Consider the following 23,877-nt stretch of genomic DNA (forward strand, 5'->3'; position numbering starts at 1 on the left):
TGCAGAAACAGTGCAGGCTGGGGGGAGGGAGTGTGTGCGGGGGGCGGGGGGGCGGGGGGACCTGCCGCATGGGCCTCCACGGTTGTCCTTGCCTTCAAGACAGGAAAGGGAGCTCGGTGAATTGGAGTGCATGCTTTGAAGTCAGCCGGACCTGTGTTCCAATCACAGCTCCAGAACTAACTTGCTGGGTGACCTTGGGAAAGACCCTTCGTCTTCCTGAGCCTCTGTTTCCTCTTCTGCAAATGGGACAGCAGCCATGCCCGCCTCCTGGCGCTGCTGGAGTAGATGAGAGAACACAGGGAAGTGCCTGGCACCAAGGCTGCCACACAGCTAACGTGGACCAGCTGTTGTTGCCGTTATTGGTGTGATCTGCGAGCCAAAAATGCTCAGAGAGCCACTGTTCCGGGCAGAGAAGCCCTGAAATGTGCTTCCCCAAGACAACCTAGTATGGTGGGAGGGAGGCCACACAGCTTATGCGGCGTGTGTGCTCACACGCACGTGTACGCACACGCACGCACACTACACCAATGGCTATACACACTCATACGTGTTTGCGTGCACCCACATGTATGTGCACGCACACACATCACACATGCACACACACCCCTTTTTGGCCTAACGAACACCTACTCATCCTTTATCTCTCAGCCGGAAGGTCCCAGCCTCCCAGGTGAGCCTGAGCCGCTCAGGTTGTGTTCTCCTGGCACCTTGCCCATTTCCTCCCTGGTCCGCATCTCACTGGTCCTCGAATAATGTAACAAGTTGCGTAATTCTGCATGTCCTGCTAGAGAGGTAGCTCTGCAGAGAGCGGGGATGAAGACTATCTTCCGCTGATTGAAAGCACCTGCCACAGCCAGGTGCGTAGTAGGCCTTCGACAGACAGGTGCCCTTGACTCAACAGAGCCACCAGGATCCCTTTTGCGTGCAAGCTGGGGAATAAGCTGCTTCACTGTGGGGCCACCTTGTACAGGTTTTTTGGCCCTGAGGCCTGTTCTGGTTTGCAGGCTCACCCAGAGAGAGCCACACCTCAGAGCACTTGGAAGTGCTAAGAAAGAAAATCCAACTTTCAAGTGCTTTTCCCAGGATAACAAGTGTTGGAGGCAGATAGGAAGCCTGAGAAGTCTGAAATGCAGACAGCTCCTTACTGCTTCTCGCTCCGCTTTCCCCGGGGAGACTGGGGGCCACGAGCAGCTGCCACTAGTAATAACATTGACGAGTTGCTGCCTGGGCTGGGACAGAAGGATTTCTCTCTCTCAGACTAGATGGTAACAGTGAGCACGCGCCTTTAGACATCAGAGGGCAGAGGCTGCTGGGCTGATGGGGAGGAGAAAGGCAGCGTGGGGCGGTGAACAGCAGGCGGCTCGGGTTAGCGTAACCTACTTGCCTTCATTTATTTATTTAAGGCATAGCTCTGGGCACCTTCTAAGTGCCAGGCACTGAGCTAGCTGCCAGGGACACAGAAGAAAATGAGATGTACGTGGCACTGACCTCTGGGTGCTGAGGTCTGCTGAGAGGGCGGTGAGATCGGGGCTCTGCTGGGGGAGTGCAGCTGAGGGCCCCTGAGAAGACGGTGTCCAAGCTAAGACCCAGGGAGTGAATAACCTTCATCCAGGCTGTGAGAAAGGAAAAGAGCAGTCTGAGGGAGAAGGGTGTGCGGGCGGGCCCCAAAGGCAGGGGGGGCACAGCATGCCGAGGGACATGGCAGGCGTGAGTGTGGCAGCAGCCGGTGGGGCCGGGCTTGGGGAGCTTGTCCGTGTGGACTGGAAGCCCCCGGCTGCTGAGCTGGTAGCCGATGGGTCCTAGGGCTGAAGTACTCGAGAGGCCGAGACGGGAGCACTCTGAGGAGACGTGAAATCCTTCTGAAGAACCGGAGCTTGTCTGAGGCTGGGCCGCCTGGTGGGAGCATCTGGGCAGCAGTGAGTTCTCCAGGCCTGAGTACATGTGACGCGGGAGCCGGTGCTTTGCCATTTCCCACTACACGAGCCCCCATTCTCTGGTGTTTTCTCTCCTGTGACCTTGCAAGTACCTTCCAGCCGCTGTCTCCGGAGTACGTGTTGGCCTGGATGAGCTGTGTGCTCCCCTCTCTCCTTCTCAGGCCACGCAGTGCCTCAGCCCCTTGGCCTACCCCATAGCTCCTTCTTTCCTGCGGTGTCCACCCTGGGCCACCCCCATGGTCTCCATCACTACCCGGAAGCCGTGTCACCACCAAGCCACTCATGTCTCATCTCTGGGCCTCAGTTTCCACATTAACGGGAAAGTCACGGAGTACTAATACCACACGACTTCAGCCTCATCCCGTGCCCTTCTCCACCCCTGGCCACCTGGCCTTCTCTGCCTCAAGCTCACAGAACTCTTTCTTGCCTGGGATTCTTTTCCTTTTCCTTCCCTCCCACCCACTCCTCACTTTCGCCTTGCTAATTCTTTCTCCTTTTTCCCATCTAAGCTTAAGCATGATTTCTTCAGAGAGGCCTTCCTGAAGAGGGCCCATCGCTTGTTATAGCTTATATTCACACTCTGTATATCTTCTTGCCAACACTTGTGATGGGGCTTCACCCAGTTTTGTGTGATGACTGAATCCCCCTCTAAGACAGAAGCACGCAGGGGACGCATCCAACATGTCCCTTGCTCCATCCTTTTACCTGGCACTGTCTCGGACACGTATTAGGCAAGGCGATTCGTTGTTGAATGGGTCCATAACAATCTCAATGGATTTAGCATATTTCCTCTATATGTAGATGATTGCTTATGCTCAGGCCAAGCCTACCTGTAAATCTGTTTAAGCTGTTTTTCGATGAGCGTCACATACTATGAGGACATATCCTGGCCACTAGAGGGCGATGTGAAACCATAAAGCTGGGTGGCCTCAGGGCCCCCAGCCCCTTTTGGAGAAGAGGAAGGGGGATGTTCCCTCATTTTCTCTTCTGTCCATCCCCCAGACTCATCAAATAAAATTTAAAAATATATAGGCTCTTATGACTTGGAAGGCTTGCCAGAGCCTGTTTGGTCCATTCCTGGATACTGAAGCCTGAGGGAGAGTGTCTCCTCTGCCCCCATCAGCCCCTGGAATGGACTTGTTCACAGCTGTGGGTAAACACCTCTCCTTTTCAATATTCCTATTTTCCGCTCTGTAGGAGAGACAATTGCAACCTCTGTCTGTATATCCGTCCAATTAATATTTAGTGACTTTGTACTCTGTGCTAACCACTATGTAAGGTGCTAGAAATTCCAGTGTATAAGATAGGCCCCTGTCTCATGGAGTTCACTGTCTAGCTGGGAAGAACATTGAGAAATAATACATACTAACTGTGATTAGTGCAGAGAAGAAAGGTGGAGACTGGGGACAGGAAGGGACAAGGGCTCCTGATCGTTTCTTGAGCTCACTCTCGAAGGAAGGGCCATTTAGCGGAGACCCACAAACGACAAGGCCTTCTGCCCACCTGCCCATCGGGGCTGCCGCATGCTCTTGGGCAAGTCCTTTCCCCTTTTTATCTTCTGCTTCCCCCATCTCTATAATTGCAGAGTGTTTTAATCCTGAGCGTTTGCCTCTAGGAACTTGTACCTTAGAGATCTGGGGTGCTCGTGTGTGAGGTCACAGGAGCTTGGGGTCCAACTCGTGGGTGAAAAAGGGCATCTGGATTGATGGCGTCTGAGTGAGTGTGTGCTGGGGCTGAACCTCCAATCTTACGAGCTCTGGGGAAACTTGGTTCAGGCGTAGGAGGACGGCTCCTTTAAGACCCAGCCCAGGGCCTCTGACTGGTGCGGCTCCGATTGCTGGCTTCGCATCACTGGGGAGCTGGGGAAGAACGCAGACTCATGGGCCTCGTCCCCCCCAGTGAGGATCAAGCAGAGCTGGAGAAAGTCCCCCAGCCCTGCACGCTAATGAACTCTCTGGGTGACTTGGATGCACGTGAGGGTCTGGGAATCACTACTCTGCCGTCTTTCCGTAGAGAGGATTTATGACACTCAGCCTTCCAATTGCCCTGGGCTTATGTTCTATTACGTGTATTCCAGAAAAGTGGCTAAACTGAATTTTTGTCATTCAAATTATATTCCCCACAGGAATAGGGATCTCGCTTTCAAGAGACAACCATTTGTGATGTGAATTTTCACCCCAGGGGAATTCTTTTTCGTGTGTGTTAATTTTCCTAAACGCGGGTCACATTTATTTATGCCTCACGAACTAATTAATTAATTAACTAATTTAAAATACCTAGAATTCAGCTTTGCGGAAGATTGGCAGTCATAGTTTCCAGCAATGGGGAGACGGGGGTCATTTGTGGCGGAAGGCACAAGGAATTAAATTTCAAAGCCTAGAGTTAAGCTCCTCCAGGTTAAGGCATTTATTTATTCATCATCAGTAACCACCTGGGACAGGTGAGCCCTGGCCCGGTGTCCCCTGAGTGAAGCTGAGGACCTGATGCCCTTGAGGTTGCTATTGCTGCCCACGTTCCTGCCGGGGATAACCATCTGTGGGGTTAGCGAATGGTCTGGTCCCCCTCATTCTGGGCTAAAAAAAGGGGGAGCTTTCATCATGCCAATGTCTTGGCTTTTGACAATATTTCCATCAGAACTCTTATCTCCTTGACCTGTCCCTCCAGTCATTGGCCTCTCCATCCTCTCCCTTTCATGAGACCGTGGCAGCAGGTGGCTAGGCTGGCCCAGAGCAGGACTGCAGTCCTCAGAGCCGTGGTCACCCTCATGTGGCTGTCTCATCAGCAGCTTGCGAGCAGAGAGGTCTAACAATGGAGATGTGGACCCATTCAGCCTTTGCCTGTTGAGGGATGGCCAGAGATCTCTGGGGAAGAGACAGGGAGGTGATGAGGACCCAGACCACATAAACAAGCATAGAAGCGCCCGGTGTGTCTATGCTGGTGGCCACTCCAGGTCGTGCCAAATCGACAGCCGGGCTGTTGGATCACAGAGGACAATTGAGGGCCCGAAGATCTTCTATAATTTGCCTTGATGGGGAGGGAGGAGATGGCATCTGGAGGGGTGAGGAAGACGAAGATCAGCAATGATGGAAGCCAGGACCTGTGGAAGGAAGGAAGGAAGGAAGGAAGGAAGGAAGGAAGGAAGGAAGGAAGGGGGAGGAAGGAAGGAAGGGAAAAGAAACTGTCAAATGCTAGAGAGAGGTGATGCTCTTAATGTTAGCTCTCTGTGGGTGTGTTGCCATGTCCACTTCCTATATACTTTGCTTGTATACACCAGTCTTGCCCACACTCTCTGCTCGGATCCCCCCCCAGTGCTGCAAGACAGGCTGGTCATTTCCATATTCCCAATGGGGAGACTGAGGCCCAGAGACACTGCTTCGTGGCATGGCCAGGAGCAAGCCTGGGGCTCTGAAATCTATACCCAAAGCCCTTCTGTCAGTAGGTTCCCGAGCTGGATATTTGGGCAGGGAACACTTGCATAGTAAAGGGGAAGCTGGCCTGCCCTCTTGGGCCGCTCTCTTCTTGAGGCCCCACAGTGGAACTCCCTTTAGAAGTCACCACGTTCTCTGGTGCTTTGTGCCGTAGGTCACCTAGAGCCACTGGCACTCCTTGGCAGGGGGCGGGGCGCTGGCTTCCATGATGAAGGCCGAGCTCAGGCACTTTAATCTGGTGATGCACGCAGGAAGGATCGGAAAGGAAAAGATAGGAAAGGGGTTAGCTCAAAAGGAAGTTGACAGGTGCAAGAGATAAGGCACGTGTTGCAAGGTCTTATCAGGAATCATTTTCAATTATTGTAGGATGAGCAAGAGAGCCTGTGGAAGGGAGTGGGTGGTCAGCTCCGAGCCTGGAGGAGTAGTGACCACAGTGTCTAGTTCAGGAACCCCCTGCCACTGGGGTTGGGGTCCTGGAGTTAGACAGACTTGAGATCAGTCCCTGCTTTGTCACGTTCTAGTTGGTTCTTTGGACCAGACACATCAGCTCACTGAACCTTAATTTCTTCATCTGTGAAGTGGGAATAGTAGTGCTTGTGAAGATTAATTGAAATCATGCTTCAAGAACACTTAACACAATAGTAACCATTCAATAAGTATCAGTTATGACCATCGTAATTATATTGAATAACATGACTTACACTGAATAATGTGAATTATTGCATAATGTAAGCATGCTCCTATCTCTTCCGATGAACAAATTTTTTCCCCCTGATTTCAACACTTCCGGGCTGCCACCCTCTGCCTTGCTCACCCAAACTAGTTTTAACATTTCTTTTTTTCAGATTCCATTCACTGAAAAAAAAATTAACCGCATTTTGTGGATAAAGAAACTGATCTTGGCGATGGGCGGTAACACTAAGGAAGGGGACTGGGCACCGCCACTGGATCCCAGGCTGCCTGGCACTGTGCACGCACGCTCAGCCACTGCGTGCTGGCGGGGGAAAAGCACCATGAACCGCTCACTGGGGTGTGCAGAGGGAACTAGCCTCAGGCAGGGGATCAGGGAGGCTTCCCTGGGCGTTAGCGATGCCGCAAAGGATCAAGGTCTTTCACTGGCGGGACGCCAGAGGGGAAGGCCAGTGATTCCTGAAGATAGGATGGGCGTACTTTCAGGCGTCTGGCCTGTGAGATTGTAAAAATTATAATAATTACGTATTCATTACGCATTTTAACACAAGAGGCTCTATATTGATATTTAAGGGGTGATAGAGAATTTCCATTTTAAATACATAAAGAGCGACGTTGGGTAAACAGTCACTGTGATGCTTACGTATGGCAAAAACCATGATCGCAGAAGTCTGATGCCTGGAGTCTGGCAAACTGAATTTGTTCCGCTTTGTTTCTCTCTGGAAGGGAAAACTGAGGCTCGGGAGCTAAATGACTCGCTTAATGGCACAAAGTGAGGTGGTGGCTGAGTTTGGTTACATGAAAATGCGTTTCCTTTCTCCCCCATTCTAAGATAACAGGGCAAATGGTGCATCAAGTTCCAGGCGACACATGACAGGTGATTCTCAGTTCTACTGGTGGCCCGATTCTCTGATTAGAATCCTGTTGATGCTTTCCCTGTGTTTTTCAAATTAATTTCTCTTTCTGGTCGTTATTCGTCTCCCAGATCCTTCGCTGTAGCGAGAGGGCCTCAGCTTTGGGAGGATCTGTGACTGAGTCCCTTGGTTCTCCTGGCCCTCGAATCATTAGGTTAAGTTGACTGTCAGTTGCCCTTGCCTGGTGATGGGGAGAGACAGACACTGGAGTTCAAGGTCAGATGAGGCTGGAGCCCAGCTGGCCTCTCCTTTGGAGTGTGGCCATGAGTTTAACCCCTTCCTCCCTGGCCACCTGCCTTCTGGGGCTGTTAGACCAGATTATTGAGCACCCCCATCAGCTACAGGGAAGCACATGCCTGGTGATCCTCAACCATCCAGGCCAACTCCAGAGCGCTACCCAGGGCTGACCCTACTCTGAAGTTGAGCCCAGAAACTGCTTACATTCACTTAACCACTGGACTGTTCTTTCAGAGGGTGAAAAACTGCCACTCATAAAATAATATCACATAATGGCATTTCATGTGGATTTTGTGGTAATCCTCAGAGTAATTATTATTACCACTGTTTTGGTAAGGAAGATAAAGGTGGGACCTTTGAAAGAAATCTGCTCCAGGTCACCTGGCTGGTGAATGGGGACCTTGGGACCAGCCCATGGGCTTTTCTGGCTGCTGGATGAGGCTCTTTCCTCAGCACCTCCACGGTCATCACCCATCCTGCACTGAGCCACATGGGTGGCAAAGAGAGGACGCTGACTGTCAGTGGACTTGCCAGCTCATTCCTGCATGGAAGTGTCATGTGATCTGAGAGAGAGAGAGAGAGAAATTCATTTTAAGGAATTGGCTCATGTGATTGTGGAGTTTGCCAAATCCAAAATCTGCAGGGAAGGCCAGCAGGATGAAGACCCAGGGAAGAGTTAATATGCAGCTTGAGTCTGAAGGCAGTCTGGAGGCAGAATTCTCTCTTCCTTGGGGGGGGTCAGTCTTTTTCTATTAAGACCTCAACTGATTGGATGAGGCCCACCCACGTTATGGAGAGTAATCTGCTTTACTCAAAGTCTGGATTTAAATGTCAATCTAATCTAAAAAAATACCTTCCTGGCAATATCCAGATGTGTCTGACTAAATATCTGTGGCCTAGCCAAGTTGATACATAAAATTAACCATCCCAATATATAAACAAATAATACATGGAATAATATACACTAATATCTGCTGACCATTTATTACGGGCCAGGCAATGTTATGTCATTGACTAATTCCCAATACAGATTATAGCATAGTCCCTGACATCTAGAAATAAATGGTGGTTTCAGGTTAAAAGGCAGTTCAGAGTAGAGGTAAAGAAGATTTTGACATCAGGCAGACCTGAGTTCAAGTTCTAATGTTGCCAGTATCTAACTTGGNAAAGAAGATTTTGACATCAGGCAGACCTGAGTTCAAGTTCTAATGTTGCCAGTATCTAACTTGGGCCCATGACTTCACCTTTCCAAGTCTCATTTTCCTCATCTGTAAAACAGAATTCAAAAATAGTACTTAACTCATCAGTATTGCAGGAGCTTGATAAATATTTAACTGCTAAATGAGCATGGCAGGAATCTCCTGGGGGTTTGAGAAAGAGAGGGAACAGCTGTTCCGAAGCCCCGCCCACGGTACCCGGCCCATGCCAGCCAAGGCGTGAATTTAGCTGTGTCTTCTACTGGGCTTACTTTTCCTCTGGACGTGGGCAAACAGAGGCACGGCTGGCTGCTGTTGGGATCGACCTCACGGGACTTGACAAGGGGTGGCTTTGAGGAGGGGCTTGCCTTCCGAGGTCAGGACAGAACAGACATCTTCCTCACCTAACTCAGAGGCTGCTTTCTCTTCCTTCCTTGGCATCGTACTCGGGGCGGCCAGGTCTCCCTTGTGGCCACAACGCCCTTCTCAGAGCTCTGGCCCTGACTGGCAGGGAGGGCTTGGCAAGGAGCTTTCTCCCTAGCACCAGCTAATGTGGTCTGGAGCTGGGTGAGCTTCCCACCTCGTGGCCAGCATACCATGCCCTAGGTATGTGGTTCTGCCTTCTCCCCTGTTCCAAGAAGCTCACCTTGCAGGGGAGAACAGTGGCCCCCTCCTCCTCCTAAGGGCCTTCCCACAGACATGCTACTGATTAGGCTAGTCGTTCTCCTTCATTCGAACACAAATTGCACTTTCTGTGCAAACCGGCATTATGTGAATTAATTCATCCATCATTTCATAGAATATTGTGGTGTGCTAGCAGCTGGAATTCCAGCCCTGACACTTATCAGCTGGGTGACCTTTGTTAAATTTCTTCATCTCTTTGATGCCTCCATTTCCTCCTCTGCAAAATGGGGACAATATTAATGCCCACTCAAATGGATTATTGAGACATTTAAATAAGTTAATACGTGTAAAACTGTGCCTGACACATAGTACTTGCTCAATAAATAGTAGCTCTCATATCATCATTGCTGCCACCGCTATTCTCCTCTACTCTGCTGGGCGCCAAGGGGACAGTTGTGACCATTGCCCGTGCTGTCCCTGACCACGTGAATTTGCATCCTCTGAGCGGGGGAGATAATAACGAACAGGGAAAAGTTTAAAAAGCCCGCAGAGGGGATGACGACTTGTGACAAGTGTTCTGAAGAAGGCCAATGGGACGCTTTAACAGATACCCACAGGGGGCTGGGGAGCGGCTGAGAGGGGCAGGCCATGGAGGGCGTCACTGAGCTGCTAATATTTCAGCTGAGCTCTAGAGGACAAGGAGGAGAGGAAGGAAAGAACGGTAGGACTAGGGACAGCCCGTATGAAAACCTTGAGGCAGGAGGCTGTGGCACGTTCAGGAGTTGGGAAAGGCCAATGTGGCTGGCGTGGGAACGGGGGACGGTGAACAGTAGCTCGCACTGACAAAGCACTCAGTGGGTCAGGCGCTCTTGGGGGCACTCTGTGATGTTCACTCATCCGGCTGTCACGCCCCTGTGGCCCTGATCAGCCAGTCAGGACGACGCACACACCTTCCTCAGCTTCTAGCTGCCTGCGGCATCAGGCACAAACCTTTCGCTTGGCATTTCAGATGCTTTGAGACAGAGTTTCCACCAACCTTACCTGTTATATTTCCTTTTTAAATGTTGCTGCACCTTAAAATTAGTTTTTACTTATATAAGTAATACCCAAATATGTTTTCCTTGTAGAAACTTACTACAGGTAAATTAGAAGTTCTTTTTTTTTTTAAACACTGTCCCTTCTTCCCCTCCCTCCTGGGTGCCTCCCCAGAGGTAATACTGCAGATATTTCCAGATACTTCCAGATATTTCTAAAATCTATAGATTAATGGATACATCGAAAGAATATACGTAATTGTACAAAAAGATATAGAATCGTTTTGTGTTTTTTTAATCAATGCACACCACTACCTCCATAATCCGCTGGCTAAGACGGTCACGAGGCTCCTCCATTCAGCCGAAGGCGGTGTGCGCGGAGGGGGCGGGAGGCGTCAGGGCTATCGTCTTCCCATGTGTCCGGAAAGGGAGGAAGACTGAAAAGGGTGAGCGCTAGCAGTTTCTACCATAGATGGTGATAAAAAAAAAAAGTCTTTTAAAAATAAATTTCTTGAAGGAAAAATGGAGTCATTTAAAGAGAAAGTGACTATAAAGAGTGGTATGGAGGGCTTTTGCTTCTGGCAAAAACAGAGAAGGTGGTACAGCCTGCAGTTCTGTCATCCTGTGCTCCTATGAATCGTCAGATTTGGTGACAAAGGCCGCAGGTCTCTTCCTGCAGACATGTCCAAGCCCCTGCAGGTGCCCCCAGCCAAGCTCTCCATCCAGAGGCCCAGCCTGGAAGGACACGGACCTCAAGTCCCCTCCCCTCTCTGCTCAGAGACTTCAGTCACCCACCCCCTCCCAGTTGTCCTCCAGTTGTCCATCTTAAGACTCCCCCTCCCCCAAATGGAGACCTTGGCCCTAGGTAATGACCTCTCTCTGATCAGCAGCAGCCCCAGCACCTGGCTGACTCCTTCCCACTTAAATCTCTTATGGCTCCTGAAAATGTGATAGGGACCACCAAGGGGCTCACGTGTTGTTTGGCAGGGCTCTGTTTCAAGAAGCTTTGGAATGCGTCCAGAACGTGAAGCAGCTGCAGAAGGGGCACGGGAGGGAGTGTAGAATCCCTGCCCTCACTCTCAGTTCTTCATGTTTCTTCCCACTCCTTATATTCTATTTTTTAAAAGATTTTATTTATTTATTTGAGAGAGCGTGCACGCACGAGTGGGGTGGAGAGGCAGAGGGAGAGGGAGAAGCAGGTTCCCCACTGAGCAGAGAGCCCGATGCAGGACTTGGATCCTGGGGTCATGAGCTGAGCCAAAGGCAGACGCTTAAGGACTGAGCCTCCCAGGCGCCCCCCACTCCTTATATTCGAAAGTAAATAGCCACTTTGGACTAATGTCCATTAGGCAGCACAAACAAGGCAGCTTTGCAGGATCTAAATGTATGAGGATCAAAGGGCTGCTGTTCTATTCTACTGTTGGCTCCAGACTCTCTGAGCCTCCTGTCAGCCTGGGAAGCCTGGAGGGGGCCTCTGCTGGTGGTGGAAGGTGGGGGAGTGGGGCAGAGGACAATGGGTAGGGTGGGCACGAGCTGAGACGCGGGCCCCAGGCTGGTTGCCTATTAAGTTCCAGGGGCAAGTCACGTCTTGTCACTTACTCCCATGCTTTTGCCCATGCTTTAGAAAGAACTGCACAGAGCCCAAACTCAGAGGAAGTCAGAGGTTGAAAAGCGCGAGCAATCAGCTTCAAGCCAAACGCCTTCCATCTACAAGCAGGTGCACGGTGCATTGGTTTCTGCTGCTGTGGTAATGCATCGCTGCAGCCTTACTGGCTTGGAACGACACGAATTGATTACCTCATAGCTCTGTAGGTTAGAAGTCCAACATGGGCCTCCCTGGACTAAACTTAAGATGCCAGCGGGGTTGCCTTGCTTTCCAAGGGCTGCCTGCATTCCTTGGCTCGTGGCCCCTTTCCAGCTTCAAAGCCAGCAGTGTGGGATGAACCCTTCTCCCGTCACAGCCCCTGACCTCCTGTGCCTGTCCCTGCCACTCTCAAGGACCCTTGTGATCACCTTTGGCCCAGCTGGATAATCCAGGATACTCTCCCCATGTTAAGCTCAGCTATTAACAGCCTTAATTCCCCCTGCCACCTGAATTTCTCTTGGTCAAGTATCAGAGCATATTCACAAGTTCCAAGAATTAGGGTGTAGATGTCTCTGGGGGCCATTATTCTATCTTCCCAGAGAGGGTTAATGCCTCACCTGAGGCAGGGTGAGGGGCGCCTCTGACACTCAGTAGTTTTCTATTCCCTCACACTGTTTTCAGCATAAAAAGCAGACAGTAGGGTGGTTAAAAGCACCAGATTTGGCGTCAGATAGATCTGCGTTCCGTGATCTGGGTTCAAGGTCTAGCTCTGCTTGTACGAACTGTGAGAACCTGGGAAAATTACTTGAGCTGCCTGGACCTCAGTTTCCTCATCTGTTAAATGGGGACAACAGCAACAACTTCATTGTGTGAAAATCCATGAAAGGTGCTTGGAATTGTTTTTAGCACACAACATCCAATAAATGAAATCTCTTAGTACGATTTATAATCAAACACCACACTTGATCGTAAGCCCCTCGTGAGGAGAGCATGTCAGGTATCACAGCCGTTTTATAGGTACGGAAATGAACCAAGAGAGTTAAAATGTCTGGAGTGACGTCATTCAGCAAGTCCCTGACGGTAGCGGAGCAGGAAAAGGTCTATGACTTCTAACCTTCTGCTCCTTAAGTGGAGAACTTACCATTTTGTTTAACCTCCAGCAGGTGATGCAAGAAAGATGTTCATCTGATTTTTTTTCTTACTTTAGAGGAAAAGACCCTTTCACCTTTTATTGGAATGTCCTGTAGTTTTCAGGCTCAAAATATTCTGCTGAATTCCTGATGCAAAATACTCTGAGGTTAAGTTCAGGGGCTCCTCCCTTGGGGAAGTGTGCTGTGGCTCACCACTAAGGCAACATTATTGAATACTGAAGCCGAAATTAAATCGAGGCTTCTGTCCATCATCCCCGTGCGTGCAGGTAGAACCCGCACTGAATCATTCAGCCATAACTCCTATGGAGAGAGGGGATCTTTTTGACTGAGCAACACGCATTGATCTGACCATTTATTTCTCCCACAGCGGTTACTGATATTCCTTGGATGCTGAGGAACGGACACATCAGGACATTTTAAAGGGTTGGATTGTGAGTGTTGGGGTATTTGAGAGGCCTTGGAAAGTAACACCCTTCTTCGCTGCCCACGTTCAGAACTGAGGGTCAGCCAGATGAAGATAAAATGCCAGTGTTACTACAGATTACAGCTGGGTGGGGTGCTGCTTGCATGGGGAGCAGAATGGGCTTGTGGCTGCTTTTCCCTGTGCCCGCAGGACGGGGCCACCAGAGACTTCCCAGCAGGCCCAGAATTGGCTGCGTGGCCTCGAGCACAGACTAGACAGTGGTTCCTGTCTGCTGGAGCCCGTCCTGAGAAAAGAGAGGGTGAGCCCAGAGCCCTGAGTCTGCTGCACTGACCAGTCTGATAAATCCCCTCTTCTGGAGCGAGTGGGGGTCACCGGAAGCAGACACGGGGATGGAGCTTGGGGTACAGGATCAACCCCCGGGGAGGGGAAGGGGCAGAGGCAGGACTGCGCAGAGGCAGAAGTCAAAATCTCAGGCAGGTGGTGGGGAGCTCGGGAGTGAGCATCGCCCTTCAGCGTCTCCCCACAGTGGGGCCCAATGGCCAGGCCTTGGTGGTGGAGGAGGGGGGCTAAGGGGGGGCTGGGCAGCTGAGGCAGGCCCTGGGCGGCTGGGCAGCAGGGTCTGGGCCGCTGCTCTGTGTGTCCGCCACACAGGCCCTTCATTTCCCGGCCCTCTGCCCACTGGCTCGTCCTTTGCCATTTCCTGCCTTTTCCTTCACATTCTAGTCGTGCCCAGTTGCCAGAGTGCCCACAGATCTCATGCCTTTCATGCCCCCGGTCCTTGTCCCAAATATCCTTTGTGCTAACTCAGTCTCGCTTCTCATGGCTCAGCGTGGCCATCGTCTCTTGTCAGAAGGCCTCCGGACCCCCAGCCTGGGCTGAGTACCATCCCTCTGTGAGCGCCCAGCATTCTCTTCGCACTGCCTGAAGGATAGCACGTTTTCTGCCGACAGTCCTGTCTCCACCAAGACTAGGTTTGTCTGTTGGATTGTATCCTACTCACTTTTGTACCTAGACACTCAGGGGATTCCAGGCGCATGACTGGCGTTCAATAGATGTCTGTCCTCTCAACCCCCATCAAGGCCATTCAACAGATATCCACTGAGCACTTCTGTGTGAGTACTGCACGGCCCTCACGGAGGGGTGGGCCTTCCTCATTACTGCAGCCACCACGGCAGCAGCAGAGAACCTTGAACGCGAGAGTTTTTGGGGAAATGCCATTTTTAAAATCAGACCCTACTTCTCTTGCCAAAAATGGCTCCAATGCGGGATCTGGAAGCAGGGAGGGCCTTGAGCCCGTGCTGCCAGACGCTGGGACGAGCGAGGCCTCTGGACAGTATTTAATATGATCCCAAAGGAGAGGAAACTGCTAGAGCAGACGCCCTTCTTGATTTGCTTTTCACCATCCCGTGGAGGAACTGCTCAGGGCTCCGTGAGGATGCACGAATCCTAGACTCACAGATCTGTAAACGGTTTTGGGACGCCGAGGTGGGGACAGGCAGGGAATTTGCACCCAGTATTCAAGATCACACATCCCCTGAGAAAGCAGAATAGGGAGCTGGGGAAAGCTGGACACTCGTCCTCCCTCAAATCCAGGTCGGGGGCGGGGTGCAAACTCGTCCCATGAAGTGCTCCGGAAGAGCAGGAGAGGCAGCTAGATGCCAACCCACTCACCCCAGATTGGCATGGAAATCTGAAAACAAATGTGCCTTGGTCTGCTGGCTGAGCCATAAAGCAGGCACGGAGGCGAGATCTGACGCGCAAAAGCAAATTAGGGGCTTCAAACCAGCCAAACGGGAAAAGGAAAGGCCCCTTCAATTGTTTAAGGGAGAAGAGGAAGACCAAAGGCAATATTATCTTTCATCGGCCACTCCCTGTGGGGGAATGAGCTTTCCAAAGAGCACAGCCTTCATGGAGCAGGGAGGGAGGAGCCACCTCCTTGTCACTAACAAAAGCCTCATTCTGAGCAGATAGCAAGTCAGTGAGAACTGGGACTCCCTGGGATCAAAACCACCGTTGACTTGACCATGAGGGTCTCCTCTGTCCTGCCTGGCAGGCGGGGGTGGGGGGGACTGCTCACATTTACGCAGCAGAAGTGCGCCAGGTTGGTAAGGAGTCCTGGCTTCTGGGCCGTGGGCTGGGGACCTGGACAAGATCCCGCACTAGTTCTGTCCCCAGGGCGCCAGAGGCCAGTTGGAAGGCCAGCCATGTCATGATGAGGGTGTCAGCAGTAATCGCCGCTTGCTGAGGGCTCACTAGGGCCTGGCGGTTATCTCCTTTATCCCTTCGGCAACGCTGCTGGATGTGAGTCCTTCCAGTAACATCCCATTTCACGCGGGAGGAAAGAGGCTCCCAGGGTGTAATGACCGATTCGGAGTCACCAGGGCAAGTCAGTGGCCGCCGGGAGACTCAAACACACATCTGTGCGACCCCCACTCCACTGAGGGTGGTCTGGGCCCCTCCGGCCTCTCCAGAGCACCCCTGCAGTGTCTTGGGGGTGTTTGTGCTCAACACGGTGCAGGAGGGGGTTGGCTTCCGGCAACCAGTGGGTAGAGGAGGGGGGTGCTATTCAACATTGTGCGATGCGCAGGATGGTCCCCCCATCCCCACCCCAGGTATCAGGCCCCAAAGGTCCAAGGTGCCGAGGTTGAGAAACGCTGCTCTAGGCCATGATGTCCATTGTACTCGGCAGGTCCTTGAGTCCCGCCTCCAGCATCGTTGAGCTCTGTTCCTCAGGGTCTCTTTTATAGGGCTCATCGCAGTGTGTTATTTTGTTAGTGTTCCTTTGTGATTTCACTTGTTCTCTTGCTCCCCCACTCAGAGCCGTGTGAGGGCAAAGGCTGCCTGCCTCTTGCGTTGCTCTTCATCCAACACCTAGCAACAGCGCCTGGGACACAGGGGCTCAATGAGTGTTTGTTGGATGAGCACGTGGGCAAATGAGCGTAGAGAAATCCACCGATCTGTGCAAGGTCACAAGAAGAAAGTGGCAAAGATGGTATTGAATCCCAGGTCTGTCTGAATCCAAATGGCATGGTCCCGACACCTATGGCATAGGGCCAAGACAAGTTGGTGTAATGGGGCAGAGGACTGATCTCCAGGAGCTGGCAGTCCAGCAGAGGAGAGACGAAAGGGCAGTGGGTGTCAGGGACGGATACCAAGTTCAAACTGGGAAAGAAACAAGGGATAAAGAAGGAGACAGGCAGAACCCAAGGGCTCAGCCCAGGGCCCCTGCACTTGAGACGGAGTGAGGACTTGGTGGAGAGTTTCCCAGATATTAAAAGGATGTCTTAAAATGACCAGAATCAATCTTTCTGCCTTTTTAGCAAAGATGGGCAATACATTTATCCTCTCCTCGTCCTCAGGGACTTTGGGTCTCTTATGGTCCCAGAAATAATGGCTGGTGGCTCCATAGATGCATGTTCAAGTCCTAGAAGTAGCCTGAAGTCAAGTACCAGGCTGGCTCCATCTGGCAGATCCTGGCCCTGGCAGCTGCCCCTCCTGCCCTGGGCCTTTGTCCTCCTCTGCTGCCTGCCAGCCCGCTAGCCAGAGGCTTTCGGGAGCCAGTGTGGGAGCAAACTGCATGACTCATGGCCGGGGAAGCTGTCAGGGTGAGGGGAGGTGGGGGCACATGAGGGCAAGGGCAGGCAACGAAAGGAAGGCAGAGGAAGGGGCCGTGGAAGGGAGGAGGGGACCAGGATTAGTGACAGAACAGGGGAGAAGGAAGCAAGAGAGGGAAGGAGGGAGGAAGGGAGAAAGAAAAGAAGGGGGGAAGGAGGGAAGGAAGGAAATACAAGTAATAGCCACCATGATAGACCCTTTCTGAGTATTGAGAATTGCCTTGAATGGTGTGAAGTCTTTAGGGTACAAGGTCACCTGAAATCCTGAAAACAATCCAATGGGGCGGATTGTTTCATCGCATCCTTTTTCTGGATTAAAAAACCCATGAAGTTACAGAGATCTTAACCAATCTGAGGACACCCAGGTAGTAAGTGGTGGATTCAGATGTGAAAAGCAGGGGAGGGAAAGAGCTGATATGGCAGGTGGGATGGGGGAGGGGGGAGCATGGGAAGGAGGACAGTGGCTTTGCCAGGCTGACAAGTTCCAGGATGCGTGGGGCAGACAGTAGGGTCCTGGAAACTGGACTCCGGCTCAGAGTGGCTATTTTTAAGCAGGTGGGGCTTGAGGGGTGGCCTACTCACCTTGGATCTTAGGCTGTTAGGGTCAGCCCAAGGAGGTGCGTTGTTGAATGGGCTTCTGCGACAGATTGCATTGGAGGTTCTTTGGTGACATGTGAGCCCAAGAGAATTGCAAGGCCATTGCAAGATATCGATCCTTCCTTCTCAAACAAAACAAACGGGAGCCCTAAAAATGATCCAATTTCATTACGCTCAGGAGCAAGGAAAACAAAGAAAGAAAGGAAGTTATTAAAATAAATACAAATGACTTCTATATGCCTTGATGTCTCCAGGGCACTTTCCCATCTGTGGTCTCACCTGATAGTCCCGTGTTGTGGTGAGCGTCAGGCTCCACATTTTACCAAAGAGGAAACGGGTTGAGAGAGAGGAAGTTCTATTAGTAAGAATCTAGGGTTCAAATCTGGGTCTTCCCCATATCTCAGCGCTTTCCTGGGCACCGTATCGAAAGTCATGCTCAGTGTCCCTATAGGAAATTAAGATTTTTCAAGCTACCTTCCCAGAATGAAAAGTCCTGTGAAACAAGACTCTGGCCTATTACTCAGGAAGAGAAGATTAATGCTAGGATCATTTAAAATCATGTTGCTTATGTCAAGTGTCCCTTCAGCAGCTGTTTACAGAAGAGCTTAGTTAGAACACAAAAAGTTGGTTCCCAAAAAAAGCAGTGTGTGTCCTCCTAGGAGCAAATTAATAGAAGCAAACAGTGATGTTCTTGGAAATCCCTTGGATAAATAATTTTGTACATGCTGTTCCCTTTAGCCCCACCTCACCTAGGCTTACACCCTTGTTCCGCTCTGGAATCGAACCCTGCCGAAGTCAGTCTTACCTTATTCTCTGCACTCTGGCGGCCCTTTCTTCCCACACCCCACCTCCCACACCCTCAGCTCGGGGGAACCCTCCTTTCCACATAATCCCTACTGATCCCCTTAGAGAGCAGCTCTGCAGGACTGGGGCCTGGCTTCTCTTCATTGTCGCCATGTCCTCAGCACGCTGTCCGGCTCATAGGAATTGCACAATAAATATTTGTCGGACAAATGACGGCAGGGGCCATTAGGCATTAAACATAGACTGGCTGTGTTGTTAATGCGAGTTCTCTTTTTCTTTACTTGCCCCTTCTATTTTTAGTCCCAGCACCAACCCTGGCATACAGAATGGGAGCTCTGTGTGTCAGAAAAATCAAGGAGTGAAAAAAATATTGAAGTATTGTTTTATAGAACATGCTTTCCATAGAAACAGAATCTATCCGTCTTCTGAAATAATATCATATCTCCTCCTGTGTCCGTAAAGACAGTGGAGGGGGCATAATGGAGGGCTGGAGTAATTTATAATTTGTATACATGGGCACGTATACACGTATGACAGATCTGCACGATCACGAATTTCTAATGCTTCTGCGTAAGAGGCACCTCAGCCATCAAGTGACGGTAGTAATAATCTTACTATTTAACAATTCCTGAGTACTTTAGTCCAGGCACAATGCTGAGGGCTTTATCTGGGTTAACTCATTTAATTGTGACAACCAACCCTGTGGTGGAGGGGTAGTTATTATCCCCATTCAACTGCTGAGAAGGCAGAGGCACAAAGAGGTGTGTAAGCAGGACTCTAGGAAGCCTTACGGGTGCCCGTGGGAGCTACTGGCTGCCCTGGGGATGAGCTGCAGGGGCAAGACTGTGCGAAGGCAAGAAAAGCGGTCTGTCCCCTTCCTATATCCAGAGCTGTTACATATTGTATATACTGACATTCTGTTGAAGATTTCTTATAGAAACAGAGTTTTATCTGACTAGAAGAAAAGGCTTATAAGCCAACAAAAAAATAGATGGTTTAGTTTTATAGGTAGGAAGACTAAGATGTCAGGGATATTAAATCCTATGACAATTCTCATCTGTGGCCAAGCCGGGTCTAAAAATCTCAACTCCAAGTAGTCTGGGCCTCGATTTCCTGTGCCATGTTGCCCGGATGCCTAGGGAGCCCCATAATGGTGCTTGAATTTGGTCCTCTTGTTGACCCAGAGACTTGTTTGTCTAGAACTTTTGTTTCCAAAGGTGTTTACTGAGCAATGCAGAGTAAAATTAGGTAAATTATAAGGTAAATTTAGAAATCTTTGTCTAGCAATGTTGTTAGAGGAAAACAGGAAGGACAAGGCAAGGCTAGACAGGGCAGGAAGTGGAAAAAGCACTCAGGGAACTCAGAGAAGACCAGGGTGTGTGTATGTGTGTGTCTGCAAGCCCTAGAATATAAATGACAACAACAATAACAATAATATTATTTTTTAAATGCCTAACATGTGACATGTTCACAAAACTAAACGCATTACATGCACCATAACTTTTAATATTCAGGTCAATCAACTCTGTTTCCTTGAAGAGCAAACAGAAGCGTGGGAAGCTATAAGAGGCAGAGAGAAACTGAACCAAAGCCTGTCTGGAAAGGTACACGCTTGAACCCTTCAGCCGCATGAGGGCTTCAAAGCCCCCAGGGTCACAGGGCCCCAGGTGTTCTTGCATCCAGCAACAGCTCCTGGGACCGGATCTGGCGTCAAGCTCAGGCCGCTGACCCCAACTCAGGGACACTGTGTAAGGCTTGAATTAGGTTTACCTTTAGGGCAAGTGGAGCCAGTCCAGGGTGATTGAACCACCTGCTACTCGGATGCCTGAGATTCTTTGACCTGGGGACCAGGCCTTCCATTCCTCAGTGAGAGAGAAAATGCCGGGCCTTTGTGGCCACGTTTTAGTCAGCGAGCCAGCCAGAAACAATGGCCAAAAGTAAGCCTGCATTTGTGTGGCTCTTGAAGATTGTAAAAATATTTCTCCTCCTTGTTTTTCTATGGTCATTAGAGCAGAAGTTATATCCCCGCTTTGACAGATCAGAATGAAAGAAAAAGTTATGGAAGGTTACACGCATCTCAGAAAGGGCTGACCTAGAACCCAGTCCCTGGTCTTCTGGGGTCATTTCCCTTTCGCAAGGCAGTAAGACACTGCAGATAGTGGCAGGGAGTAAAAGTCTGAAGGGAAGGAGCAAAGTCCCCATAGAGGGGTCCGGTGTGGAGAGACAAAGCCAGCAACTGACGCTTCCGAGGGCACAGCCCGTCTGGCCCTGCTTCTCTTCAGCTGGGTGGGGGCCCAGAGGAGCGGTGCCCAGAAGTATTTTTGTCTTGTTGCTTCAACCCAGGCAGCTCCACTTGGAATGATTTATGATGATTTTCTTGGGTTTGTTTTGTAAACACAGCCCACAGCACAGGAGGGAGTTACATTCCCAGGGTCTTCCTCCATGGAGTTCTAGAATGATCGTGCTTCGGCCTGATGCTACAAGTACATGTTGTCAAGTGGCACCTGGACATTAGCATGGCGAGAGGCCTCGGAGGGACCTCAGCCATGTGCCTCCTTGCAGCTGGTGAAACGGAGGCCTAGTGCTCGCGAGGGAGGTGCCCGGGGCGGATGCCGAGGAGAGCCCGCGGCTGGGCGAGAAGGCCTGCGTACAGCCAGAGTTGCCTCCGTGATTACTCTGGCTCTGGGAGACAGCGGTGAGCACAGTAGATGGGTCTGTGGCTTCGTGCAGCTTAGACTCTATCAGGGGACTAGACTTTAAACAAATCATTAAAGGTAAGCAGTGAGGAGTAGAGGGGCTTCTGAGGCCTCAGAGAAGGGGCATCGCCTGGCGTTGAGTGACGCCTGCCTTGAGGGCAAGAGGTTCGGAAGGAGCACGAGAGAGCTTGTCTGGGCAGAGGGACAAGCACGTATCCTGAGGTTCAGAAAACTGGCCCATGCAGGAGTGGGGGATGCCGGGGAAGCTGGGAGAAGATCCGACGGGCTTCATGGGATTTGAGTCCATGTTCTAAACACGGTGGAGCACCATGAAAGTTGCAAGCAGTAGAATAAAGAAAGGGATGAGCTTGGGGTCTTGCTGCTTCTGGAAGATCTCTCCAGCTGGGTTGAAGGGAACAGGCTGGGGAACACAGGTCTCTTGGTATGGAGACTGGCTCCTTACTTTGTGTGAAGTGGCCTGCATGGCCCAGTGTCATTCATCAGTGTATGCAGAGCTGGGAGAGGGGGTTTCAGCTGTAATTTTTTTTTAGGGCAGGTGTCAAGAGGGACACGTGCCTGCAAAACCCTTGTGGCCTGATGGGGGCAAAAGCCAGACAGTGTGTGTGTTTGAGAGATGCAGTGGAAGCTGGCAGGGCCTGGAAGAATGTCTGGGGTAGAGGAGGGAATATCAGGGGGCCAGGGTGCACCGTGGTGGACTTTGGGGGCTGGTCTGGCCTCACTGTTTGTGGCTAGATCTCTCAAAAGACGTGGATGGGGGGCAAAGACTCGTGCTTGCCCACTGCAGTTAGAGGAAGAGATGCCTGGAGGTCTTCATGCGCCTGTGAATGCAGGGGGCTCCAGAGCTCGGAAAACTCAACCCCAAAACGGCGTCTGCATGCCAACTAGGGGCATCAGAATCTGGAATTTTCCAGCTCTCATTTCTAGGTTAGAAAACCTGAATGTGACTTGGTCTAGAGGGGCCCTGCTCTCACACCGGTCCTGTTGCTGCTTCTTACAGAGAGGTTGACTGTTCACAGAGCTGTTTCCCACGCTCTTTCTTTTTCTGAAAGCCTTTCTACCCGCCCCCCTGTTCTCTTTCCTTTTTGCCCGTAGGAGGGGGTATGGTGCAGTTAAGAATGGGCTCTCGATGTAGGCACATCTGGGTTTGAACTGTGGCTTCTCTACTTAGTGGTTGAGTCACTCTGGGTGTGCTTCCTAACCTCTTGGCTTTGTGGTTTCCTTGTCTGTAAAATGGGTATGTTCATAATACAATCACAACTCTGGAAGGCGTGAAGGAGGTAAGCGTCATGCACAGAAGAACTCGGCATGCGATAGGAGCACAACAAGCTGCTGGTGCTCATTCGTCTATTTGGTGTTTCTCTGGTCTCCTCTGGGGGCCAGGCCCTGGGCCGAGGCACTGGTGTCATAACGGTGATCCCCAGAAAGCCCCTTTCAGGTCTTGGGCAGAGATCAGCGGCCCCCTAGCCCAACTACAGCGTGTGGGGAAGATGGCCCCTCCCAGGGAGGACCTGGAAAATGGCCCCAGATCTAGACATGGATCTGGCTGCTGTCTATGCGATGCTGGCGAGGCCCCAGACTTGCATTTTTTTGCTGCATTTTCTTTCCTCTTGCAGTTTCCTTGCTCAGGTAAACTCAAATAACCAGTCACACTGCACCTACTCCTGTGTGGCAGGTCCTGGACTGGGTCCCACAGAGGACACCAAGGCGAGTAGGCTGTGGCCGTGCCAGTGTGACGAGGCCCACAGGAAGGCGATGAGGGGCAATGGGCGAGGAACATTCTCAGGAGCCAGGCTCTTCAGCTTGGTGGTGAAAGACTCAGTGAGTCTCCTAATTTCTGAGGCCTATCATAGGAAAGGGGGGTCCCATGTCCCTTTTGGGTCCCCCAGAGACAGCACCAGGACGTAGGGTAGAAATCACCACAAGACATATTTTGTCTCATTAAAAGGAGCAGAGCTTTCTAATATCTCGGGGTGTCCGGCAGTAGAAAAGGCTTTCTGGTAAGCGGAGCAGGCTTCTCTGGGAGGGCTCGGGCCAGGCTGAGCAAACACTCACCAGAGGGTTGCAACGGGAACGCCTGTTTTGGGTGGGAGGTTTGATGGGATGACCTCTCGGCTTCCAAGTAGCTGGAAGATGCAAGGATTCTAAGTTTCCACTGTCAGGCTCCCACCACCTTCCCTTGGACCCTTGCCAGCTTCCTCCCTCTGGGGCTCGCGCTGCACTCCTCACTCCTTCCTGAACCCAGCTCCGGAATCCCGCCGTGGCAGCTTAGCAATCCTGGGTCCAACACGTCAGGTCTCTGGGCGTGCGTGAGACAGATACGATCTGTGCTCCAGTCGGTGCACAGTTTTGTTTTCACACCAGCCCCTTTTAGACATCTTTCCCCTTTAAGAGTTTGTGTGTCCTTTCCTAACTTGACATTTCACCACATTTCATCTGATGAAAAGATCCACATGCCAGCTTCTGTTACTACACTTCTAAGCTTGATATTTTGGAAAATCAACAGCATAGTGGTTTAGAGTCAGGTTGCCGGATTCAAATTCCAGCTCCACTACTTACTATCAGTGTTGTCCTGGCCAAGCCACTTAATCTCTGTAACAGATTAATATCTTAATATCTGTAAAACAAGCTAATAATAACATCAGCTCACAGGGAGGAATGCTGTAAGACTAAATAGGTAATAACATGCAAAGAACTTAGAACAATGCCTGGCATGTTGTTTTAAATAAATGATAATGATAAATAATCATCAAATAGCTATTTGGTTCATGACCCTTCATTTACTTTTTAACGAATTTTATCAATTTAGCAATAAACGTATTATTTAAAATTATTAATCGTTTCATTAATGTATTAATTTTAAAACCAATTTGTGTATTTTTTAGAAACCAGAATAGTATTTTTGCACGTATTAGAAATCAGAATAGTGTT

General features: G+C 50.7%; 1 protein-coding gene across 11 annotated transcripts in view; it reads right to left on the reverse strand.

The window, feature by feature from the left end:
* Nucleotides 1-4,325: 4,325 nt before the first annotated feature.
* Nucleotides 4,326-23,877, reverse strand: part of ADRB2 (adrenoceptor beta 2) — a 97,088-nt gene continuing 77,536 nt past the window's right edge. For 2 of the 11 annotated variants that reach the window (XR_004624283.1, XR_002142465.2), the window contains 3 exons: nucleotides 17,414-17,576; nucleotides 10,373-16,257; nucleotides 4,326-5,031 (listed from right to left, as the gene is read on the reverse strand). The gene's annotated coding sequence lies outside the window, so the exon portion shown is untranslated. Of the gene's footprint in view, nucleotides 5,032-10,372; nucleotides 16,258-17,413; nucleotides 23,073-23,877 lie in introns of all 11 variants that reach the window. The other 9 variants (XR_004624284.1, XR_004624282.1, XR_004624280.1 and 6 more) reach the window with 9 other exon arrangements.

Source organism: Ailuropoda melanoleuca, chromosome 3 (genome assembly GCF_002007445.2).
Source record: "Ailuropoda melanoleuca isolate Jingjing chromosome 3, ASM200744v2, whole genome shotgun sequence".
Classification (NCBI taxonomy): domain Eukaryota; kingdom Metazoa; phylum Chordata; class Mammalia; order Carnivora; family Ursidae; genus Ailuropoda; species Ailuropoda melanoleuca.